This window comes from Callospermophilus lateralis, unplaced genomic scaffold, assembly GCF_048772815.1.
Source record: "Callospermophilus lateralis isolate mCalLat2 unplaced genomic scaffold, mCalLat2.hap1 Scaffold_167, whole genome shotgun sequence".
Taxonomy (NCBI): Eukaryota; Metazoa; Chordata; class Mammalia; order Rodentia; family Sciuridae; genus Callospermophilus; species Callospermophilus lateralis.
The window spans coordinates 621,181-641,733 of record NW_027512751.1 but is presented as its reverse complement, the minus strand read 5'-3'; the positions used below and the strand labels follow the sequence as shown (position 1 = coordinate 641,733).

Below are 20,553 nucleotides of genomic sequence, written 5' to 3'. Positions count from 1 at the left end.
GGGTGGATCCGGGCTAGGGAGGCCCTTGCATGCATAATCGAGGTGCTCTGGTAGGCATCCTTCCTGGTGATGTGGTCGACAGACCCCCTCTCCCTGTGCTGCTGTGATTTGGGCTCAGTGCCCGCTGCCCCATACCTGTGGCGCCCTGTACCTGTGACACCGGTCTGGATCACCTTTGTTAGTTATGTGTGCCTGGAGCTTGGGAGCCGTGAAGGCTTGACATTGCCTCAAGAAAATTAAATTTAGCAGCAGGAAAGTGAGTTCCTGACAGCATCTGTAGCCAAGAAAGCTTCCAGGAACCTTCTCATGAGGGGCCTCCCTTGTCCAGGCTGTGTGTAGGTAGATGGAGCAGCCAATGGCTAGCTGGGCATCGGTGCTGGGGCTGTAGGTTGACCACCAGGAGTCCAGGGCCGTGCGTTTTGTGTGGGTTCTTATTTTCAGGTGGACAAGGCAGTTGTGGTGCAAGGACATTATGGAGAGGCCACTGCTTGTGTCAGCGTCTTGGTTCTCGCTGTCCTTATCTCAATCAGGGGCAACCTGGTGGCCCAGGGCCTGTGATTGGCGGCTCAGCCCTGGAGGATGTCACTGTCAACCTGGTTGCTAGGCAGGTCTGCCCTGCAGGACATCCTCGACTTACAAATCTGTTCCTCATCTTAAAGTGCCTGGCTGGGTGGGCTGTCGGCAGGGTTGCTAGTGACCGCAGTTGCCCAGCCCACCCCCGCCTGCTGTAGTCCTCAAAACCCTGGAGAAATGCCCCACCTTGATGGCATCTTATGGGTCACAGGGAATCCAGGGCAGAACTGGCTTCGCAGTGGCGGGTGGACAGGCCCTCGGAGTGGAACGTGGCTGTTGCAGATACCAAGTGCAATAGCCAGAGCTAAGAGTGCCATTCGGGGACCACGCTGTGATTTATAAATTTGGGGTAAGTCTAATGAGTATTCCCCGAGGATGGGAATCATAGGCTGGCCGAGGGCTCAAAGTGGCCACCCTACTGGGATGCAGCTGGCCAATGCCAGCCTGGCCAGAGCATGGGACATCAGGCTTCATGGCAGGGGCTGTGCAGAGCCAGAATGGGGAAACCCACAGTCGTCTCAGCCCTCCCACCACAGTGGGCGACTTCAGGCACGTGGCCTCAGCTCTGCTCCTGCTTCCTTCTGGTGACACAGGAGCTTCTATGCCTCCTTCCTGGGGGACCTTGGGGATTGAAGGGACAGCTGTACAAAGACCCCTGTCCCCAGAGCCTGTGTGTTCTCCCTCCCTCCTTCCTGACCCCTGGAGCTGGAGCTTGCTGAACCTGGGGAGGCCAGAGCCCTGCCTTCACCATGGCTGTGTCTGTCCATCTTCCTCTGCCGGGCCATGTTGGTTCCCAGGACTGTCCACAGCCTGGGGGCACAGAAACCTGAGGTACTCACCCACAGGTGTGGACGCCAGAGGCCTGAAGTGGTCTCTGCAGGGCTGTACTCCCTCCTTCTGTGGGAGGGTCCTTGCCTCTTCCAGTTCTGGCAGCTCCAAGTGTCCCTTGCTTTGGACACACCTCCCCAGCCTTTTCTCCACCCTGTGTGTATTCATCACGGCTCCCTGTCACTCCACTATGGGCATGCCCACCAGAAATCCAGGACGACCTCACCTTGACATCCTTAACTCACATCTGCAAAGACCCTTTCCCAAACAAGGTCACACTCACAGGCTCTGGGGACTAGAATGTGGGCGTAGCCTCCTGTTGTGGGCACAATTCAACCCATTACATTGTCCCTCTGGGGACCTGAGCCACCCTAGGCCGATAAAAAGTGGAGGAAGATGGGGAGAGGAAGGTGGAAGGTGCCAGCTGACTTTACAGATTGAGGTCATTGTAAGCACGGAAGGCAGGCAGGCCAGGCTGCTGCATGTGCTTCACGGAGCCACACTTGAGAGGGCAGAGCTTCGGTTAGTTTTGTGGTGTTCACAGCTTCAGTGAATAAAGAACAAAAAAGTGCACGCATGCACACACGCACACACGTGGACACGTGCACACAGACACACATGTGCACACTCACACATGAACACACATGTGCATGCACACATGCACACACACACACACACAGATGGAAAACAGGTGCCTCAGAAGAGCTTATTAGATTAAGGATTTCTTTTTCAAAATGAAGATTGTTTATTACATTATAAAATCCAACCTTAGGAGCGATGACACAGGCTCATTTTCTAATTTTCAGACAATTCAAAAAGTAAAAAAGGAAACAGTCCCCACCAAATTCCTCACTGCTGGTGCCGGAGGTGTCATGGTGACCCGTTTCCTTCGAAATGTTTTTCTGGGCATGTGGAGTTGGGGACCTCTGCTCGCCAACTTTCCCTCCTGACTCTGCCAGTAACCCGGGCAGGAACCCGTGGCCTGGAGGACCCTCACCCTGGGGCTGACCTCATGTGTTCCTCCTTCTCCATGTCCTGGACCTCAACTTGTCCCCGATGTCCATGGCAAAGGAAGAGTTGTTGAGAGCGTGCTCTAAAAGGGCAGGACACGGTGCCCTCTTTCACGGGGCTGCTTGTCCCCTTGGTAGGGGTGGCAGCGTCAGGGAGCAGCCATCCACACACCTTCGTGTCTCCCTCCAGCCGGCTGGGCTTCCTGGTGCCTCTGAGCAGGAGGACGCAGTTGGGCTTCCCTGGAATCAAGGCAGTGACCACAGGGTCTCCTGTGTTGTGTCCCCGCCTCCCCTGACACAGGCCATGTTCAAGCTGGTCACCTCCGAGGCCTCCTACTACAAGAGCCTGAACCTGCTGGTGTCCCACTTCATGGAGAACGAGCGGATGAAGAAGATCCTGCACCCGTCAGAGGCACACATCCTCTTCTCCAACGTCCAGGACGTCCTGGCTGTGAGCGAGCGGTGAGAGCCGCCTCCCCTCCAGGCGGCCGAAGCTGGCCATGGTGCTTGTCTCAGGGCTGCTCTGCTCTTGATTGTTGGGAATTTTCCATAATTAATATGACCAATAATGACATAAATCCAAGCTCCACCTCCCCACGCAGCGGGGTAGCCAGTGGCAAGTCCCAGGTCCGTCCCCATCAACCATACCCTGTGGGTCTCCATGGAGCCATGGCCGGGAGGACCCCCACCCTGAACTGGAGCCATGTTGAGTGGTCTCTCTTATGCACGGAACCCGCAGTTGTCCACTGCAGTCCATCTCTCAGGAGGGTGCTCGGCCAGTCCATGACTTGTGGGTGTGTCCCCCTGAGCAGTTCACCCTCCTGCAGTTACAGAGCCCGGGCTCGGGCCCCTGGGCTAAGACCTCTGAGCGTAGCCTGCCTCAGGCTCCCGATCCTCTTGGATGGTGTGAGCCGTAGTTGGGGGAAGTGGTTTTGAGCTTATGGCTCGGCCTGCTTGAAGACAAGGGTGAGTCAATGGAGGAAGAAGAGACATCCATTGATTCTCTCAAAGAAGGAATGAACTCGGGCATATTATCGGGGTCAGAGGCCCACTCACCACCTCACTGTGTCCTGGGCATCTTGGCTGCTAAAGGTCACATGGGGAGGAGCTGACCAGTGTCTGCACTCAGCTGTGAGCCCCGGGCATGCCATGTCACATGTGGCCTTCTGCTCTGACACCCACCTGTGCGTTAGTCCCTCCACCTCCCTGTGGCAGGCCCATCTGGATGGCTCTGGACACAATGATCACCGAGGCCTGAGCAGCCGGAGAGACCCTCGGCCTTGGCTTCTGCACCTCTTATCTATGTGCTGATTCCTGTTTCACTGTGGGAAATCCTGAGGTGCAGAAGTAAAGACACCCACACAGTGAGCCCTGGGCCGAGGCCCCTGCTTCAGCAGTGACGGGCAGCACAGGGGCAGTCCAGGTTCCCCCACCCCGCCCACCCCCATGGGACCATCCTGATGCAAGTCCTCATGGTCATTTTACTCCCTCTGTAAACACAGCAGTCTGTCCTGAGACAGAGATGAGGCGTGTGTCTACCGCGATGCTGTCGTCCATCCAAACCAGATGTGCCCACGTGTCCCGCCAGCGTGCAGGTTTCTGGCCAGTCTCCTGGACCTGCGCGCTGCTTTGTCCCAGCCAGGGTGTGTCCTGAGCCTGCCTGCCCTGCATCCTCAGCCCAGCCGCTGCCCCTTGCAGGTTTCTCCTGGAGCTGGAGCACAGGATGGAGGAGAACATCGTCATCTCTGATGTGTGTGACATCGTGTACCACTACGCCGCCAGCCACTTCTCCGTCTACATCACCTATGTGAGCAACCAGACCTACCAGGAGAGGACCTACAAGCAGCTGCTGTGAGTGTCCCTCCCCATCCCTGCCCTCCCTGGTCCCAGGGGCCCTGAGGTTGGCCAGACTGGTGACCGCATCCAGCCCTGCCACCTTCCAGGCCAGTGACAGTGCCCAGACCTGGCATGTTCCCAGAGCCTTACCCCACTGGACCCAAAGTGAGTGAGTTGTCGTCCCCCAGACCCGTCCCAGACCGCTGAGCAGGCCCTGTGTACTCAGGGAAGAGGAGGAGGCCGAGAGAGCCGAGAGATTGAAATGGGGATGAACTAGCAGAAGGGAGGGGCAGGGCAGGAGCTGACTTTGTGGCTACCCAGCCATGCCCTTGGCTCGATTACCAATCCACCATGTCAGCAACTCCCTCTGAGGTTTCAGTTGACAAGATAATTTTTCAGTCACCTTGCCTCTGTTGAGTTTTTGCACTGGTCAGTCTTAAGGTACTGGGGCCATCCAGGAGGGCACTCAGTTCCACTCAGAAACTTCGAAGGCCTTTCCGAAGGTGACCTTCCACATCAGAGAAGAGCAGAACTTCTGAGCAATCTTCATTTGGGAAGGAGGAACAGGATCGCAGGCCAGGATACACGACAGGCTGAAGTGGCCTCTTGTTTGTCCTGGGATCGAAGGCAAGGTCAGGGGTTTTATGAGGACAGAGAGGTCCTCGCACATTGGGGGAGCTGGCAAGCTTGATTGGAAGCAGCTGCCATGCCACCTTGGTCTTGTGGTCATAGTTCCGAGGACAGTTGCTGAGAACACTTGAGATAGAGTGGCTGCACTGGCCTTTCAGGGCATCTCCCGAGACAAGAGCTGGTGACCGGTCCATATGCCTGCTATTCCTGTGGGTCTGAAGCCTGCCCTTGGCTGGCCTTTCTGTGGGACCCCAGGGTTACTCGTGGATGAATTTGCACATCCAGGTGCTCCAGGGATAGGTGCCCACGCACCACCGTGCCCAGGAGCCCTGAGGCCCCTCCCTGTGCCACATGAGCAGCATCAGGCAGAGCACCACCACTCAGCACGTGCAGCCGGGCCTGACACTCATCTCCCACAGCCTCCCAGGTCCTGTCAGCGCTGTGCCCAGCCCACCTGTCAGAAATAGCTCAGGCCCTCCTGGCAGGTGATTGGCACCTGCTGCCTGTTCCCGTCACTACGTGGGTTACCTCGCCATGGTGTCCTCCTGAGTGAAATCATCTAATTGTGTGTCTGATTCACAGACTTGGCCACACAAAGAATCCTCGCCCTCCCACACGCCACCTATTTTGCAGACCTCACAGGCTGGGCCTGCGAAATCACTATTGTTATTTGACTTGTGCATGAACAGTTGATTTCCCATTAGAAAAGAGACAGAGAGAGAGAGAAAGAAAGAACTCGACACATTTTCCCTGACCGTGGGTCTCTGGGTCCCTAGGAGCTGTCAGTGTGGAGGAAGCGCCTCCATGTGCACCTCCAGGAGAGACCCACTGCTGTGTCTGTGTCCCCAGCCAGGAGAAGGCAGCGTTCCGGGAGCTGATTGCACAGCTGGAGCTCGACCCCAAGTGCAGAGGCCTGCCCTTCTCCTTCCTCATCCTGCCCTTCCAGAGGATCACGCGCCTCAAGCTGCTGGTGCAGGTGCTGCCGCCTGCCCATGCCCCCTGGGCTCCACAGGGTCCCCGGCACCACACGGTTCCCTTCTGTCTCCCCAGAGCTCTGTTGGCTTTCTAGGGAGACCATTTTTTCCACAAGTACTAATTAAGCTCCTACTATGTGCCAAGCATCTCCCTAAGCTGTGACGGCCCAGTCAGAGAAAACAACCAGGAAATGGTTTTGACCATGAGGACAATTAATGAGGTCACGTGACTCCCTCGCCACTGCCAGTGGGGCAGAGGGCAAAGAAAGATAAGTGACATTCAAACGGAGTCTTGGCTTGGGAAGAGCCAGCCAGGTGGCCATCCGGAGGAAGGGGCATTCTATGTAGAAGGGACTGGATGGACAAAGGCCCTGGGGCATCAGGGTTCACAGGAACAAGGTGGGAGTGAGTTTGTCAGAGGCAGACTCGGGGCCTGGGGCTCCATCCTGTGTGGTCTTCACTTGACCTAAGGGTGCTTTTCCGGGCTCACTGTGGCAGCTGCAGAGGAAGGACCGGAGGGACAGTGACTCAGTGAGCTGAAATCAGTGTCAAAGGAAGGAGAACAGACCAGGAGAGACTCCTAGGCTTTTAGCATGAGCAGCCTGGTGCCCTCAGGGAAGTCAGGAATGGAGGAGCCAGGGCTGGGCTGGAGCCAGTGGGGTTGGCCGTGACCTTGAGCAGCTGAGGAGCCACTTCCAGTTAGAGGGAGAGGTCAGTATTTAGTAGAAGAGGCCACCCAGGAGGGAGAGAAGGGGCAGACAGGCCCTGGGACAGAGCCCCACCTGCCTGAGAGGGAGCAACAAGTAGAGAGGGAGGAACCAAGAGAGGTGTAGCCACAGACCCTGCAGGGGACAGGCCAGAGGGGTGGGGGCAGCCCAGCTGCCCCACCAGGACAGCAGCTGGCTGGTGTGTCCAGTCAGGTCCTGAGCCTCAGGAAGCCACTGGCCGTGGGCAGTGAAGGGCCGTGTGAGTCTCACGGGGGCCCCAGATGATGTCCTGGAGCCACAGCTCTGGAAGTCAGGGTCAGGCGGGGGGGGGGACACCAAGGGGCAGCTGACTCAGAAACAGAGGGGAGGAGGCTGGGAGGAGGTCTCAGAAGCACAGGAAGTAGCATCAAAGAGGTAGCGGCTGAGGGAACCCACGAGGCTATGGAATAAAGGAGGGACGAATCGAATGTTTTTAACTGAGAAAAACTGAAACAGTTTCTAGGGATGCAGAATAAACAGCTTTGACATGTTGTGGAGATGAACATACATGGATATATAAAGACCTTGATTTATGTGGGATGAAAACCAGTGTCAGATTGAAACCCACCTGCGTGGTGGTGTAGGAGAGCAGGGGTAAATGGGGGGCCCTAGGGAAGGACTCGGAGGAAGTGTGTTTGGGGATGAGGTCCACCTGGAAATGCACGTGGGTACTAGGGTACCCAGGGACATGCTGAGATAAGCACACAGCAGGCCATGGGGCTGACACTGTCCTCCATTTGAGGCCACCAATGTGACCTGGTTGAAAGGAACTTTTGCTCTAATGAGACAGCTGAGCAGCACTGGCCAGTAGGGACAGTTAATGACAGGGTTTGTGACTGGCCTTGCATGGTGAGGAAGGAGCAGAAGGTACCTGGGGAAGCTCGCAGGTCTTTGGCTTGACTGCTGGGAGAGGAGGACAGGCAGGGGTGGAGGAGAGAGCTGGGACCAAAGCCGGGGCAGCTGGGGACATTAGGTACAGCCATGGTGCATGACAGCCAGGAGGACCGGGAGATGGAGCCCAGACACCTAGACCTCACAGGACAAAAGCAGACCTCACCAGGCACCCACACCATGGGTACCTGAGCACAAAGTTTTGTTAATTGAAGAAAATGGAACAATTGGAGAAAAGACAATTGTTTATTGATGGGGCCAAATTTCAGGAAGCCTCAGGACCAGGCTCCCAGCAGTAGCTGAGGGAGGGAGGGGAACCGCAGGCCCCCCCAAGGCCCTTGGCCCCTGTCCAGGACAGGGGATGGACTGGGCTGTGCTCATCCTACTCTGGCAAGCCTTAGGATGGGGAGCCTCAACCCTTGGTGTGTCAGATGGAGGGCTGTGTGTGTGTCACGGTCACAGCTCCTGGGCTGGCTTGGCGGGAAGGGTAACGCAGCCTGTCCCCACTGGCAGAACATTCTGAAGAGGGTGGAAGAGACTGCCCTGGAGTGTGAAGGGACTGCCCTGGAGGCCCACAGGGAGCTGGAAATGGTGAGTCCCTCCTGCATGCACGTGGGCCAGCCGGCCACTTGCCCCACATGGGCCACCCTCCCGCCAGCCCCCTCATCTCTTTAGACCAGGCCTTCGTTTAATTTTTACTTTTACCATCAAGAAAAGTCACCAGAGCTAAAAAGGTGCCCAACGGTGCTTGAGCAGACCTTCCTGCCCTTGAGACCCCCTCAGCACCCTCCTCTACTAATTTGTTCATGGTGGATGTTGGGGCAGCCACAGGGCACTTGGGGACACTCTTCCCCATCATGGAACTCTGCCACCATCACAGGCCCAGGCCTCCATCAGCTGTCTGGTGTTGCTCATGGCAAGTGTCTGGGGCCCATACAGACCCTAAGCTTGTCTTTGCCTCTCTCCTCAAGTCACAAATGATCTCCCTCCCTCCTATGGCTGTGTGGAGGCTGTTCCTGTTCTTCCTGTCCACTGGCAAGCTCTTTGTCCCAGCCCTGTCCCTCCACCCCCCTTCCCCATCCCTCAAGACTCACCCCCGCACGTGTCTCCTGGGAGGATTCACTGGCCCTGCCGAGAGCGCTGGGCTTTCCCTGTGGCTGAGTGGAGGGCCCTCTCCTGATCCTCAGAGAGGCAGAGGACTCCCAGAAGTGTCCGGCAGGCAGGACTTGGGAGGGGTGAGCAGCTCTGTCTGCATCCTTGAATGCTCCCGGGCTCTGCCCTATGTGCCAAGCGGCTGCATCACTGCAGCTGAGAGCCAGTTGGGGCTGCTGTGTGGGATGTCTCCGCTGGGCTCTTGACTGCCATGATGGTGAACAGTGGGGTACAGGAAGTCCTTTCCACTCTGTTACCGAGGGGCAGAACTTCGTGAAAGGAGTCCACCTTCCGTGGACGAGTGGCATGGTTCTGTGCTAGTCAGGAGGCCAGCGCTTCTTAGCTCAAGGCAGTCGTTTCCCTGTTTGGGCTGCTGCCATGTCCTTCACCCAGGCAGGGGTCACAGAAATTCGCTGGCAGTTGTCCCCTTTATCATTGGCAAGGACAGTTCTCCTCCTGATCCTCACAGGGCAAAGCTGTAGCCACCACGGGGCCGGCCAGGGGGTTCAGCAACCTGCCAGCTGGGCAGCACCTGTCAGAGCCCCTGCCTGCCCAAGACAGAGCCTCCTGTGCCCCCGTGCCAGCCCCACTGGAGCAGCCAAGCTGGGCTGCAGGAGGCAAGTCCTGTCAAAGGCCACATGCCCCTGAGGGTCTCCCTGTGGTCATCGGGGAGCCAGGGGATGCTTCCAAATAGATTCGTTTCTACTTTCATTTCCCTTTTGCTTTTAATGAAGGGTATACTCTGTTTCTCACCGCTCATTTTTTTAAAATAAAGGGTTTTTTTCTAATTTATAAAAGTAATTGATGCTCAACACAAGAAAATTAAGAAGATTCTCATAAGCAAAAAGAAGAGAGCGAAGGTGCCTGGCCATCTTGTACCCAACTTCCAGCAGGCTGCCAGGCCTCCATACAGACCCTGTGCATGCAGGTGCACACAAACTTTCTTTGCCAAAGGGGGTTAGTTCCTACACTCCCATCCAATTTGGTACATGCAGGGATCACGGCCTTGGTTGTGGTTCCATGGGACTGTCACATGGGTGTTCTGTCATCATACCAGTCAGTCCCACGTGATGGACGGGTCTCATGCTCAGGGACCCCCCACAGGCACAGACATCACCTGCCGCTGCCCTGGCCTGTGAGCCAGCACAGAGCTTAGTTCCTTCAGAATGAGGCCCTGAGGTCCTGGTGGTGTCGCAGCCCCAGCCTCTTACTGGGGAGCCAAGGAGTCACATGTGCACCCTCCATGGGCAAGAGGCCAACCCGGTGCCTCGCAGTACATCTTCCAGCCTGGCTGACACTGTGCCTCGTTGGGAAGTATCCTCTGGGAACAAGGCACTGAAGGCCACCAGACTCTCAGGTTTTCACCTAGAGAAAGGAGTGTGGCTGGGACGTTGGGTGGGCTGGCCTGAGGCAGCGTCTCCTGTCCCAGGTGGTGAAGGCATGCAACGAGGGCGTCAGGAAAATGAGCCGCACAGAGCAGATGATCAGCATCCAGAAGAAGATGGAGTTCAAGATCAAGGTGAGCCTGGGGTGGAAGTCAGCCTGCACCGCACCTGTGCATCCCACCTGTGTGCCCAGACTTGCCCCCGCCTGGGCCACCTCCCCGGCCCTGCTGAATCCTGTGCTCATGCCCAAGCCCGTCCTCCAAACTTGCCTTCTGAGAGCGAGTGCCTGGCCCCAGCGCTGCCTGCTGGCTCGAGGCCCACTCTTAACTACTCACCGTGAGACCTTGAGCTGGTCAGTTTATGGTGACAGGGACTACTCTAGGATTCTCATGTCTGAGAATTTTCAGGTTATCAACCTTCTCCCCAAACTTTACATAAAACTTTGGCTGTTACTAAAGCCCTGAGGGCCCCTGGGGCCTGCGTTTCTGGTGACAGGCACCCAGCACACAGCACCCACCAAGGGCCCCAGAGATGGACCTGCTGTTTTCTGGGATGATGGCCGGTGCCCCACTGCCACCTGTTCTGCACAGCCAGGGCCAGCACCAGCCCCTGCAGGCCAGGCTTCTGCTCTTTGGTAACTCTCTTTGCTCTTCCTGTGAACATGGATATCCCGACTCTGCACCAAACAGGCTGAGCCTAGTGAGATGCTGATCACACACATGGCGCACACACTTGTTCACACACAGTATACACATGGCAGCACACACATGCTCACACACAGTATACACATGGCAGCACACACATGCTCACACATGCAGTATACAGATGGCAGTGCACATGCATGTGCGATACACACACAGTAGTACACACACATTTAAGAAACACACAGCACACACATCAACACAGGCACAAACACATGCCCTAAAGCCTATGTGTGGGCACAGAACACATGTGCACACACAGAAGCCACACACGGGTTGAAGCACACACACACACACAGGTGAAGCACACTTGCACAAGGGGCGCGCATTCACATACATTCACACCGCTGCTGTTTCTCTGTGCCTGGCCAAGCCCAGCTGCCCTCCACCGTCACACCAGTGTCACTCGGTCAGTTTGCTGGGGGCTGGGGTGGGCAGGAGGGTCCAGGCCCTGACCCTGCCACACCTCCTAGTCAGTGCCCATCATATCGCACTCCCGCTGGCTGCTGAAGCAGGGCCAGCTGCAGCAGATGTCAGGCCCCAAGACCTCCCGCACCCTGCGGACCAAGAAGCTCTTCTGAGAGATTTACCACTTCCTCTTCAATGACCTGCTGGTGATCTGCCGCCAGATTCCCGGGTGAGCCGATGGGATGGCATGAGCCCAGGTCTGACCATGGCCCCAGGAGCTGGGCAGGTGGAGGACAGAGCTTGGGTTTGGGATCAGGTTTGGAGGTCCAATGCTGTTGTCCAGAAGCCTCGATTTCCCCTGCCGTGAGGTGGGTTCTGCTCCCGTTAGTGTCTGGCACCCAGAAGCGCTCAGCCACTGCCTGCCCCACACCCTGGCCAGAAGGCTCCTGGGGGACAGGGGTGCAAGGGCTGGCAGGGGGCTGAGGAGGCTGGGCTGGGCTGTGCTGCCTGTCCTGCTGGAATGACACACCCACCTGCTCCCTTGGTCTCCAGAGATAAGTACCAGGTATTCGACTCGGCCTCCCGCGGCCTGCTGCGAGTGGAGGAGCTGGAGGACCAGGGCCAGACGCTGGCCAATGTGTTCATCCTGCGACTGCTGGAGAACGTGGATGACCACGAGGCCACCTACATGCTGAAGGCATCTTCTCAGTGAGTGCCCTGCGCATGCCCCACTCTGTGACACCCCTGCGGCCCCTCCCAGCCACCCTGCTAGGAGGCCTGGCCTCCTCTGCCACAGGCCTGCTCCCAGGTGGAATGAGACTCCACACCTGTGGGAGGCGAGCCCTCAGGGAGGGTCTGCCCCAGGGCCACAGCTTCGGGTGTGACAGGCACCCAGCACACAGCGCCCACCAAGGGCCCCAGAGATGGACCTGCAGCTCAGTGTGCAGGTGCGTTCCCTCAGGGCTTCACACTCAGGCCAGCCTGAGAACTGGGTGGATGACCAGGGGACCGCTCTCCTCCTCCCTCCACCCCTCACCCGCGTGTCTTCCTGTCCACCTCTCCCCTCTGAGCTACCTGGACAGCTGCCTCGAAGCCCAGAGCTCTCACAGAACCCACGAGACCAATGTGGGAGGGACGCTCCATGAGCCGTGGGCCCAGGGCTCCTTCCTGGCCACCCGGCCAGCCTGCTCCCTCTGCAGCTGCCTCACCACTCCCACCAGGGTCCCCAGGGCGGGGGTCACATTAACCCTCCCCACCCTGCTGCCGCTAACAAACCACGGCTTCCCTGAGACACCTCAGTGCACTCTAGGGAGTGACTCCCCCTTTCTGCCTGGCTTTTTAAATGCACCCCGCGAGGAGGGCCTCCTGGGAGCTCCTCCTGTCGCAGGGCATTGGCCTGCTGGGAAGGCTGGGGTCACACGCTGGGTGGGTCTGCTCTGCTCTGCTCTGCGGTTGGGGCACCATCCTCTTCCCTGTTCCAGGAGTGAGATGAAGCAGTGGATGACCTCGCTGGCCCCCAACAGGAGGACCAAGTTTGTTTCCTTCACATCCCGGCTTCTGGGTGAGTGCCGGCCTGGCAAGTGGCCACTGCGGGGGCTTTGTACTCGCTCCCTGGGCCGCAGCTTCAGGCCTCACACGGGGCAGGAGCTTAGCACCACCAAGGATGCCGACCCCAGCTTCGCCAGTGCTGGACAGTCAACATAAAGATAGCAATCACTGGGTCATAGGTGACAGGAACCATGGGGACACCAGGAGGAACCTGGGCCCAAACTCCAAGGCTCTTTGGGGGTTGCCGGTTATTTGGAAAGCATCTAAGACCCAAAGGTGCACGAGCCCAGCGCCTCACAGACTAGCCATGGCTCCTGGCTGTGACCTCTTGTCCTGAGCCCCCAAATCACCTCCAGGGCCACACCCTGGGGTGCCTTCTGAAGCTTCAGCTAAGCACCGCCTCACATTCGGAGGGTCCCTTCCTCCGGTGTTTTCTCCCAGAATTCCTGGCTAGTCGGGGGATGTTGCCTTTGGAAGCAAGCACCCCTCCCCCTCAGGTGAGCCCTGTCCATGGCTGGGGAGTTCACAGTCCTGTATCAAGTGGGGCTCAGCCACCCACCGGCTGCAGGGCTGTCCCTGTCAGACACTGCTTGCCGGGGTACAGGTGTGGGGCCGCGATGGGGACACGCCATCCCCCCTCTCCTCCCATCAGACTGCCCGCAGGTCCAGTGCATGCACCCGTATGTGGCCCAGCAGCCTGATGGCTGACATCCTGAACATCCTGGAGAAGATGGAAGATGGTGAGGCCCCGGGGACCCCAGCCCTGCTCCTCTCCCAGCCCAAGGGGTTGTTTTCGGTGTCTACTTTCCTCCCCAAAGTGAGGTCCCACTTCACCCCTCCCAGCAAGCCCAGCCGGAGCAGGCATTCTGTGGCCCCCTGCCCTCGGACATCTGGCTTCAATCCTCCCATCACAGTGGAAGGGAGGTGAGCAGATCGCCAAGCCCCAAGCCAGGCCTGCAGGGAAGCCTGTGACCACTAGCCTCGGGGCTCCCTGGGGGCCAGGACCCCCCCCACACACACACACACAGATGACATCAGCACCAAAAGAAGTTCCTTCCCAGGCCCTGCAGAATTTAATTTTATTAAATTAATTTAATTATTTACAGTACTGAGCGTTGAACCCAGAGGCTGTCCACCACTGAGCCACATCGCCAGCCCTTTTAAAACTTTTGAGACAGGGTCTCTCTAAGCTGAGAATCTCCCTAAGTTGCAGAGGCTGGCTTTGAAATTGCATTCCTCCTGGCTCAGGCTCTCAGTCGCTGGGATCACAGGTGTGGCCACTGTGCCTGGCTCCCCTTTCCCTGTTTCTCTGCCCAGGCCAGGCAACCAGCCCATCCCAGGAGGCCTCCTCCACTCAGGCCCCCTCTGGGCCCCATTCCAGATTCCATCTTCAACTGAATACACACCTGCCCAAAGGTGACGTGCAGAGAGCATGCCCCAGGCCCCCCAGAGCTGGTGGGAATATGCCCCCAGGCCCAGGTTGCGGGTGGGAGAAGGGGGCCGAGCAAGCAGTGGGGGAGAGGGCCAGAGCACTGTGACTCAAGTGTTACCAGCTCAGAGGCCACTCTCAGCTGGCTATAGTGGCCTTTGGAGGCTGAGGCTCTGAGAGGAACTGACCAATAAGAAGGTGACCTCCGGGTCCAGTCTTGGGGCATGGACTCCAGGGGGCCCCTTGGATGCCTCTCACTTTGGGTGCTCCTGGCCTCCTATGGGAGTGCTGAGGGGTCCAGAATGGGCTCCCACGTCAATGTGGAGCTTGTTTCAGAGCCTGCAGCCTGGTCCTCTGCATTCACCACCTGCCTTCCCAGCTCACCGGGATGAACCTGGCCTGAGCACTCGAGCCGGGTGTGCCAAGCTGCTGCCCTCTGGGAAAGGCCAGCTGGACTCAGTCCCTCAGCTTTGCTCCCCACACAGACAGGAGCCTTAGCTGGGGAAGCTCCACCCAGGCCCCAGCTCCTGCCCGTGCCCCTGTGGAGTACCTGACCCTGCTGCCCCTCCTCCTCAGGGTGGATCTTTGGGGAGCGCCTGCATGACCAGGAGAGAGGCTGGTTCCCCAGCTCCATGACTGAGGAGATTCTGAACCCCGAGATCCGCTCTCAGAACCTCAAGGAATGTATCCGTGTCCACAAGATGGATGACCCCCAGTGCAGCCAGAACAAGGACCGCAGGAAGCTGGGCAGCCGGAATCGGCAATGACCCCTGTCCCAGCACTAACCTGCACAAGGAGGGGTGGGGGAGCAGGCCTGGCTGGGACTCTGGCAGACAAGGAGGCCCTGGGAAAGGACAGACTGGCACCTCCCCAGGGGTGCAACAGGAGGTGCGCACGCTGGTCCCTGCCCATGCGGTGAGTGTGCCAGTGTCCCTGCCCTCGTTCACTCACAGACTAGCAGCAGCTTCGTCCCCTGGGTCTTCGTGAAGGAGTCACATTGTGAGCAGTACATACACCACCTCCCTCTCTTACCTCTTAGTGGGGTTGGGGGACAGGCATGCCCAGGGATCACTAGTGTCCCTGAGCCCGGCGTCCCTGGCAGGCCAGGTGGAGGGTAACAACTGTCAGGATCCCCTGCACTGCACATGCCCTTCCCTACCTTGAAAGCCGTTAGAATCTACCAGGCACACCCAGGGGCTGCCTTTGCCTGATAGAGCTTGATGAGCGGCCCTTGGTCTCTGACTCACGGGACTGAGACCAGCGGCCTCTATCCTCCTTCCCCTGCCTCTGCCGCCTCCAGCTGCACGGCCAGGCCCTGCTCCATGGCAGGCCTGCCCAAGCTTGGCTGGGGGCCCATGTCGACTCTGGCTCCTTGATGGGCTGGATGTAACTTGTGTCTTCTGGCCTCTTAAGGAGCCTAGGTGTTTTATGGAATGAATTGGTCACTGCATCGTGTATGGTTATGGTTCTGAGAAAAGCAAATATCATTTTTTTGGCTGCATTAAAAGAAGCATCATGTATAAAATATAAGAGGCGAAGGTCTACCCTTTATTATCCGGGTGCACACAGGAAGAAGGCATTTGGTTCTGGCCCGGGAGATGGGAGCACCTTTCAAGGCCAGCAGGGGGAGGCATGTTCCAAAGGATCAAGTCTTCAAGTCCCTGAGGAGGCTTCCAGGGCAGGGGAGAGCAGCCAGGGTCAGGTCTCCAAATGGATGGGGATTTGAGCCTCCACTTGTGGAAGGAGGGAAGCAGCTGTCAGAGGGAGTGGGGGACATCTTTACTGCATGGAATTGAGAAGAGCTTTGCAAGATCACAAGGGCAGTGAGGTGGTCCCCAGTTGGGGAGAACTCCCCACCTGACCCAAACACTAGTTTTAGACACTTCTTCAAGCCTTCAGTAGCAGCCAGTTACCAGGGGCTGCAACCTTGTCCCTGGCCTGGCTGGCCAGCAGAGCTACCTCATCCCCACCCCTGATTCTGTCCCCTGAGTGTCCAGGGTGTATGCTGGGACAAGGAACACTCTGCCAGGATGAAGAACACTAGAACAGGCCTTGGAGTAAGAGCTAGTGGGACTTCCTAGCATCTTCCCACAGGCCACAGTGGGGGTGTTTGGCCTTTATGAGACCTCAGACCCTTTGAGCATCCCTGGGAGCATGTGTCACCTGCAGCAATGTGGGCCAGCTGTGGGGCAGAGGGCCCTGGGTGCAGTAAAGAGATCTAGCTCTTGGGGCCTCTTGATGCACCCCCACTGGGAGCACCTGCACCAGGGTCCCCCAGGAGTGGGCGAGGGAGGGGGCCTCTTTCTGAGCCCTGGGGAAACAAAGTCTTGTTCCTCCAGATGTATTATTCTAACATTTGACTTTTTACAAATTTATTTAATTTAACAGAATCCAGACATGGAGAAAGTCATCACTGCCCTGATGTTTGGGGGAAGGGTAGAGAGTTAATTTGCCAAATCATTTTGGGTCTTGGTCCATGAAACACATCAATAAAGAGATTGTTTTATAATTACAGACAGGTTATAATGGGAAGACTGGAGTCCCTCTTATTAAAGCTCCCCAGCCTGGGTGTGGCAGAGCACTTACCTAGGTTATGCCAGACCCTGGGTTCAATTGGTGGCTTTGCAATGATGCAGAAACAAGAGGTTAAAAAACTTCCTGAGGCAAATCTAAGGTGGCTGCCCCTGTCTACTGTGTGTTCTGGTAGAACTAGGTGTGCACACATGCACTCCAGCTTAGGTGGGGGAAGAACGTGGCTAGCATACGCATCCTTACCTGCCATGTGACAAAATCCTGCACATTCCAGATGGGATGGAATGGGACAGTGTGAGAGTTCATCAGAACATCTATTCAGAATGGTACATCATTTTAAGACTGGTGAATTTCTATTTCTGAAATTTCCCATTTAATATTTTTGGGCTATAATTGATCACTTGTAACTAAAACCATGGAAACTGAAACAGATGGAGGACACATGCATTACTTACCAAACACAGAGCCTTCTTCTGGAACCCTGGCTGGGCTTGGAAGTTGACATTGTTTCCCCAAGATGTACTAAAGGTGGACTGTTCAGGGGCTTCTCCTCAGGTAATGGAGGAGGGAGAAAAGTCTGCCCCAATGGGTTTAAAAGACATAGTGAGGATTAAAAATGTATTCAAATAGTTTTTAGTATGAATTTTCTTCCAACCTTTAAATGGATATTTAATAGACATTGAACTGATTAATGACAATTCATTCAAAATGGATAAACTACACACAGAGTGAGATGCCTCCCTGCTACATGGAACTCTCTGGAGTTCCTGTACTCAGGCCTCATAGTACCTTTGCTTCATTTTCCTCATGACTCCCATGACTCATGATTTTCCATGACTCCCATCATTTCCAGGAAAACATTCCACTTTAACCTTATTTGTTCAAAATTTCAATCTGAAATTGATTCTTTTTATGTAAATTCATAAAGAAAACTTTAGGTCACCACTGATGTAATAGGTTGGATATACTAATTTTATTTTTTTATAAACTCTAAAATAAATACATAGTTCTTAGGATGTAAATTTGTTTATGTAACATCTGGGATCACTTTGCGAAATTTACTTAATATGAAAAATCAATCTATTCCACTGAATTTCACCAGAAAATTTGCGTGCATGCACACATGCATGCGCACACACACACACACACACACACACACAAACACAGAATTTTATTTCTTTTGTGGTATTTATTTTTCAAATAGGCGATTTGTTTTGGAAGTTTCTGCAAAACTCTGTTTCATGGGAGTACAATGTTGTAATGACTTTGGGGTCTTTTCCAGACACATTTTGCCCATTTTCTCCAACAGAGCTGGATCTGTAGCTTGTTTCAAGAGACCACACTGTACAATCAATGAAGGAAGCTTGCATTGCAATTCCTTAGTGCTCCCAGTGCAAGGGTGATCTATCTGATGAAGGAGAATTGCACACCCCCAGCAGTCCTGCAGGGAAGTGTGAGTTGTGTTGTTCACCTGTTGGCACATCTGAATGGCATTTTGTGCTAGTTAACAGTTTCACATGCCTTGCTCACTCACAAGCCTCACCTTTTTGCAGGCAAGTGTGGTCACTGTGTCTTCCCCTATTCATCAAGCTGCCTGCATGGCCTCCCTGATGCTGTTCACAGGCACTGGACAAGACACAATCCCTGCCAGGTGGGGTGCCCTGGGATTCTGTGAGGATGTGGAGAACTGGGCCCATAAGCATTAACTGAGTGCCAGTTAGGAGGAGAGGAGACCTCTGGGTTTGTGTGCTCACTCAGTTCAATGATCTGGCACATCATTCAGTACATCACTGTGACCTAGGTGTGCCCCATGTCACCTCCCAAATATGTGTCAAAGTCTGAATTTGTTATTTATATTCTCCAAATTGTTTGTGGGTTAATTGGAATGACTTTTGATATTGCCTGATGATTTTGATACAGATTTTTCAGTGTTTTAGTGTGGAAGAAGCAGGCTACATCACCCACCCTGAGTCTGAAGGCTGTTTCACAAGGTACAGATGACATCCTGGATAAGAGATAATCCAGTGCTTCAGCTCTCCTAGTCAGCTAGTACAGTAACAAGCATAGAGAGATTCTCCAAAAATTAAGTTTATTCTGGAAAAACATTGCAATGAGAACATGCATGTGATAATAAACCATGTGTATAATAAAAGCATGGTGATGCATGCCTGTATTCCCAGGGCCAGGAGGATTGCAAGTTCAAGGCCAACCTCAGCCACTTAGTGAGACCCTAGTAACTAAGACTCAGTTTCCTAATTAAAATTAAAAAGGAATGGGGATGTGACTCAGTGGTAAAAGCCCTCTGGGTTCCATCTCCAGGAAGATTGCATGAAGAATATCAATATTGAATGAATAAACCAATATTCATCAAGAATCCTAAAAGTGTCATTACCTGAGGTTAGGTGGGCAGTTGTTGGACAGTTCTTACAGAAGTGTTTTGTGAGCAAGGTTGTGATGGCTTTGTGCAAGGGGATGGTTCTGGCAGTCTCTTGTAACAGTTCTTGTTAACAGGCAAATGCAGGTGACATTGCCTCCATTACCACCTCCCTGATTAATTTACATTTTGTTCAAGGTTAACCCAAGAGGCTCCATTTTAATTCTGACAACTTTAACATAAGGTAAATGAAGAGAGTTAGGGAACCTCTCCCTGTGACTCCATTTTATCACCTGCAAAATGTGGAGGAGAGAAGCTACTTTATTTCAAGGTAATTTTCCCATATTAAATAAGGTAACATGCAAAGTGTACAACAGCATTTCTCAGCAGTGGCCCATAAAATGCCAGTAAAAAGCCTACTGAGCTATGATTTTTACACAATATTCAATTTTTAGCCTAAAGTTTTTGGGGTCTCAGGATGTTGTACTTTATCTTGCAAAACAACTTGGATTTCCCTTTTGGAGTTCCAAATTATACAATATTGTAATTTGCCATTCTCATATCACAGTCTTAATTGACATAAATTAACTAACAAAAGCATGATCCCTTGGCTGTTCTTATGTACAATGCATGTTTTAATGCCATTGTGTGAGATTTGCCTCCCTCAAACTTTGTTGCAGTGTGAGCACATTATCAGTCTGATGTAAAAAATGGAGAAGAACTCTCACCTTTACCTTGGCCAACCCTTGTAGGAAGAACACAAGTTTTAATAAATGCTATTTGTGGGGAAGCTGTCTTGGTGTATCTTTAATAAAGGTCTGCGTCCTACTGGGATGGACCATCAGGTAAGAGGCCCTGGCTCTGGGCAAGTGGTCCTCTTGTGACAAAGGGTAGGGTCAGGCCACTTCATTGCCCTCTTTGGGGGCTCATTAGTATGACACTGAAATGCCCCATTCCGTTTTCCCACTAATGTTCCCTATGAGGACATATTCTTAGGCATGCTCTTCTCTCTGGACCAGAGGACTCCAAATGTATGCTTCAAATGACCACTTTCCACCCAGCCCAAAACTCTGCATGTCGACCAAAGAATCTCTAAAAGGTATAGTCAACAAACCAGACTCACTGTTCACTGTTGCCATGGTTTGAACCCTCAGCATCCCTCAAAGAACCAGGTGTTAAAATCTTAATCTGCAGGGTGTCACTATTGGGAATTGGTGTAAACTAAGGAGTGAGGCCTCATGGGAAATTTTGGCTCAGAGGGTGTGCCTTCAAAGGGGATTATAAGATGTCAATTTCTTTCTTTTTTTCTTTTGACTCAGCATTCAGATGAATAATCTGCTCTGCTATGCACTCCCCACCATGATGTGCCACTTTGCCACAGGCCCTAAGTAGCCAGGCCAAATGACCATGAACTCAAATCCCCAAAACTGTGAGACAAAATAAACCTTTCTTATTTTTCATAGGTTGATTAACTCAGGTATTTGTTATAGTGGCAGAACAACTATCCCTTGCCTGTCAATCTATGCACAGTATCTC

At 54.4% G+C, this 20,553-nt stretch overlaps 1 non-coding gene and 1 pseudogene across 1 annotated transcript; both read left to right on the top strand.

The window, feature by feature from the left end:
- LOC143387397 (ephexin-1-like) overlaps nt 1–14,986 on the top strand; it is a 61,773-nt pseudogene extending 46,787 nt beyond the window's left edge.
- A 4,633-nt stretch (nt 14,987–19,619) lies between these two features.
- Nucleotides 19,620–19,721, top strand: LOC143388637 (small nucleolar RNA U13). The gene has a single exon (XR_013154912.1). It is a non-coding gene; the product is annotated as a small nucleolar RNA U13 (small nucleolar RNA).
- Nucleotides 19,722–20,553: the final 832 nt, after the last annotated feature.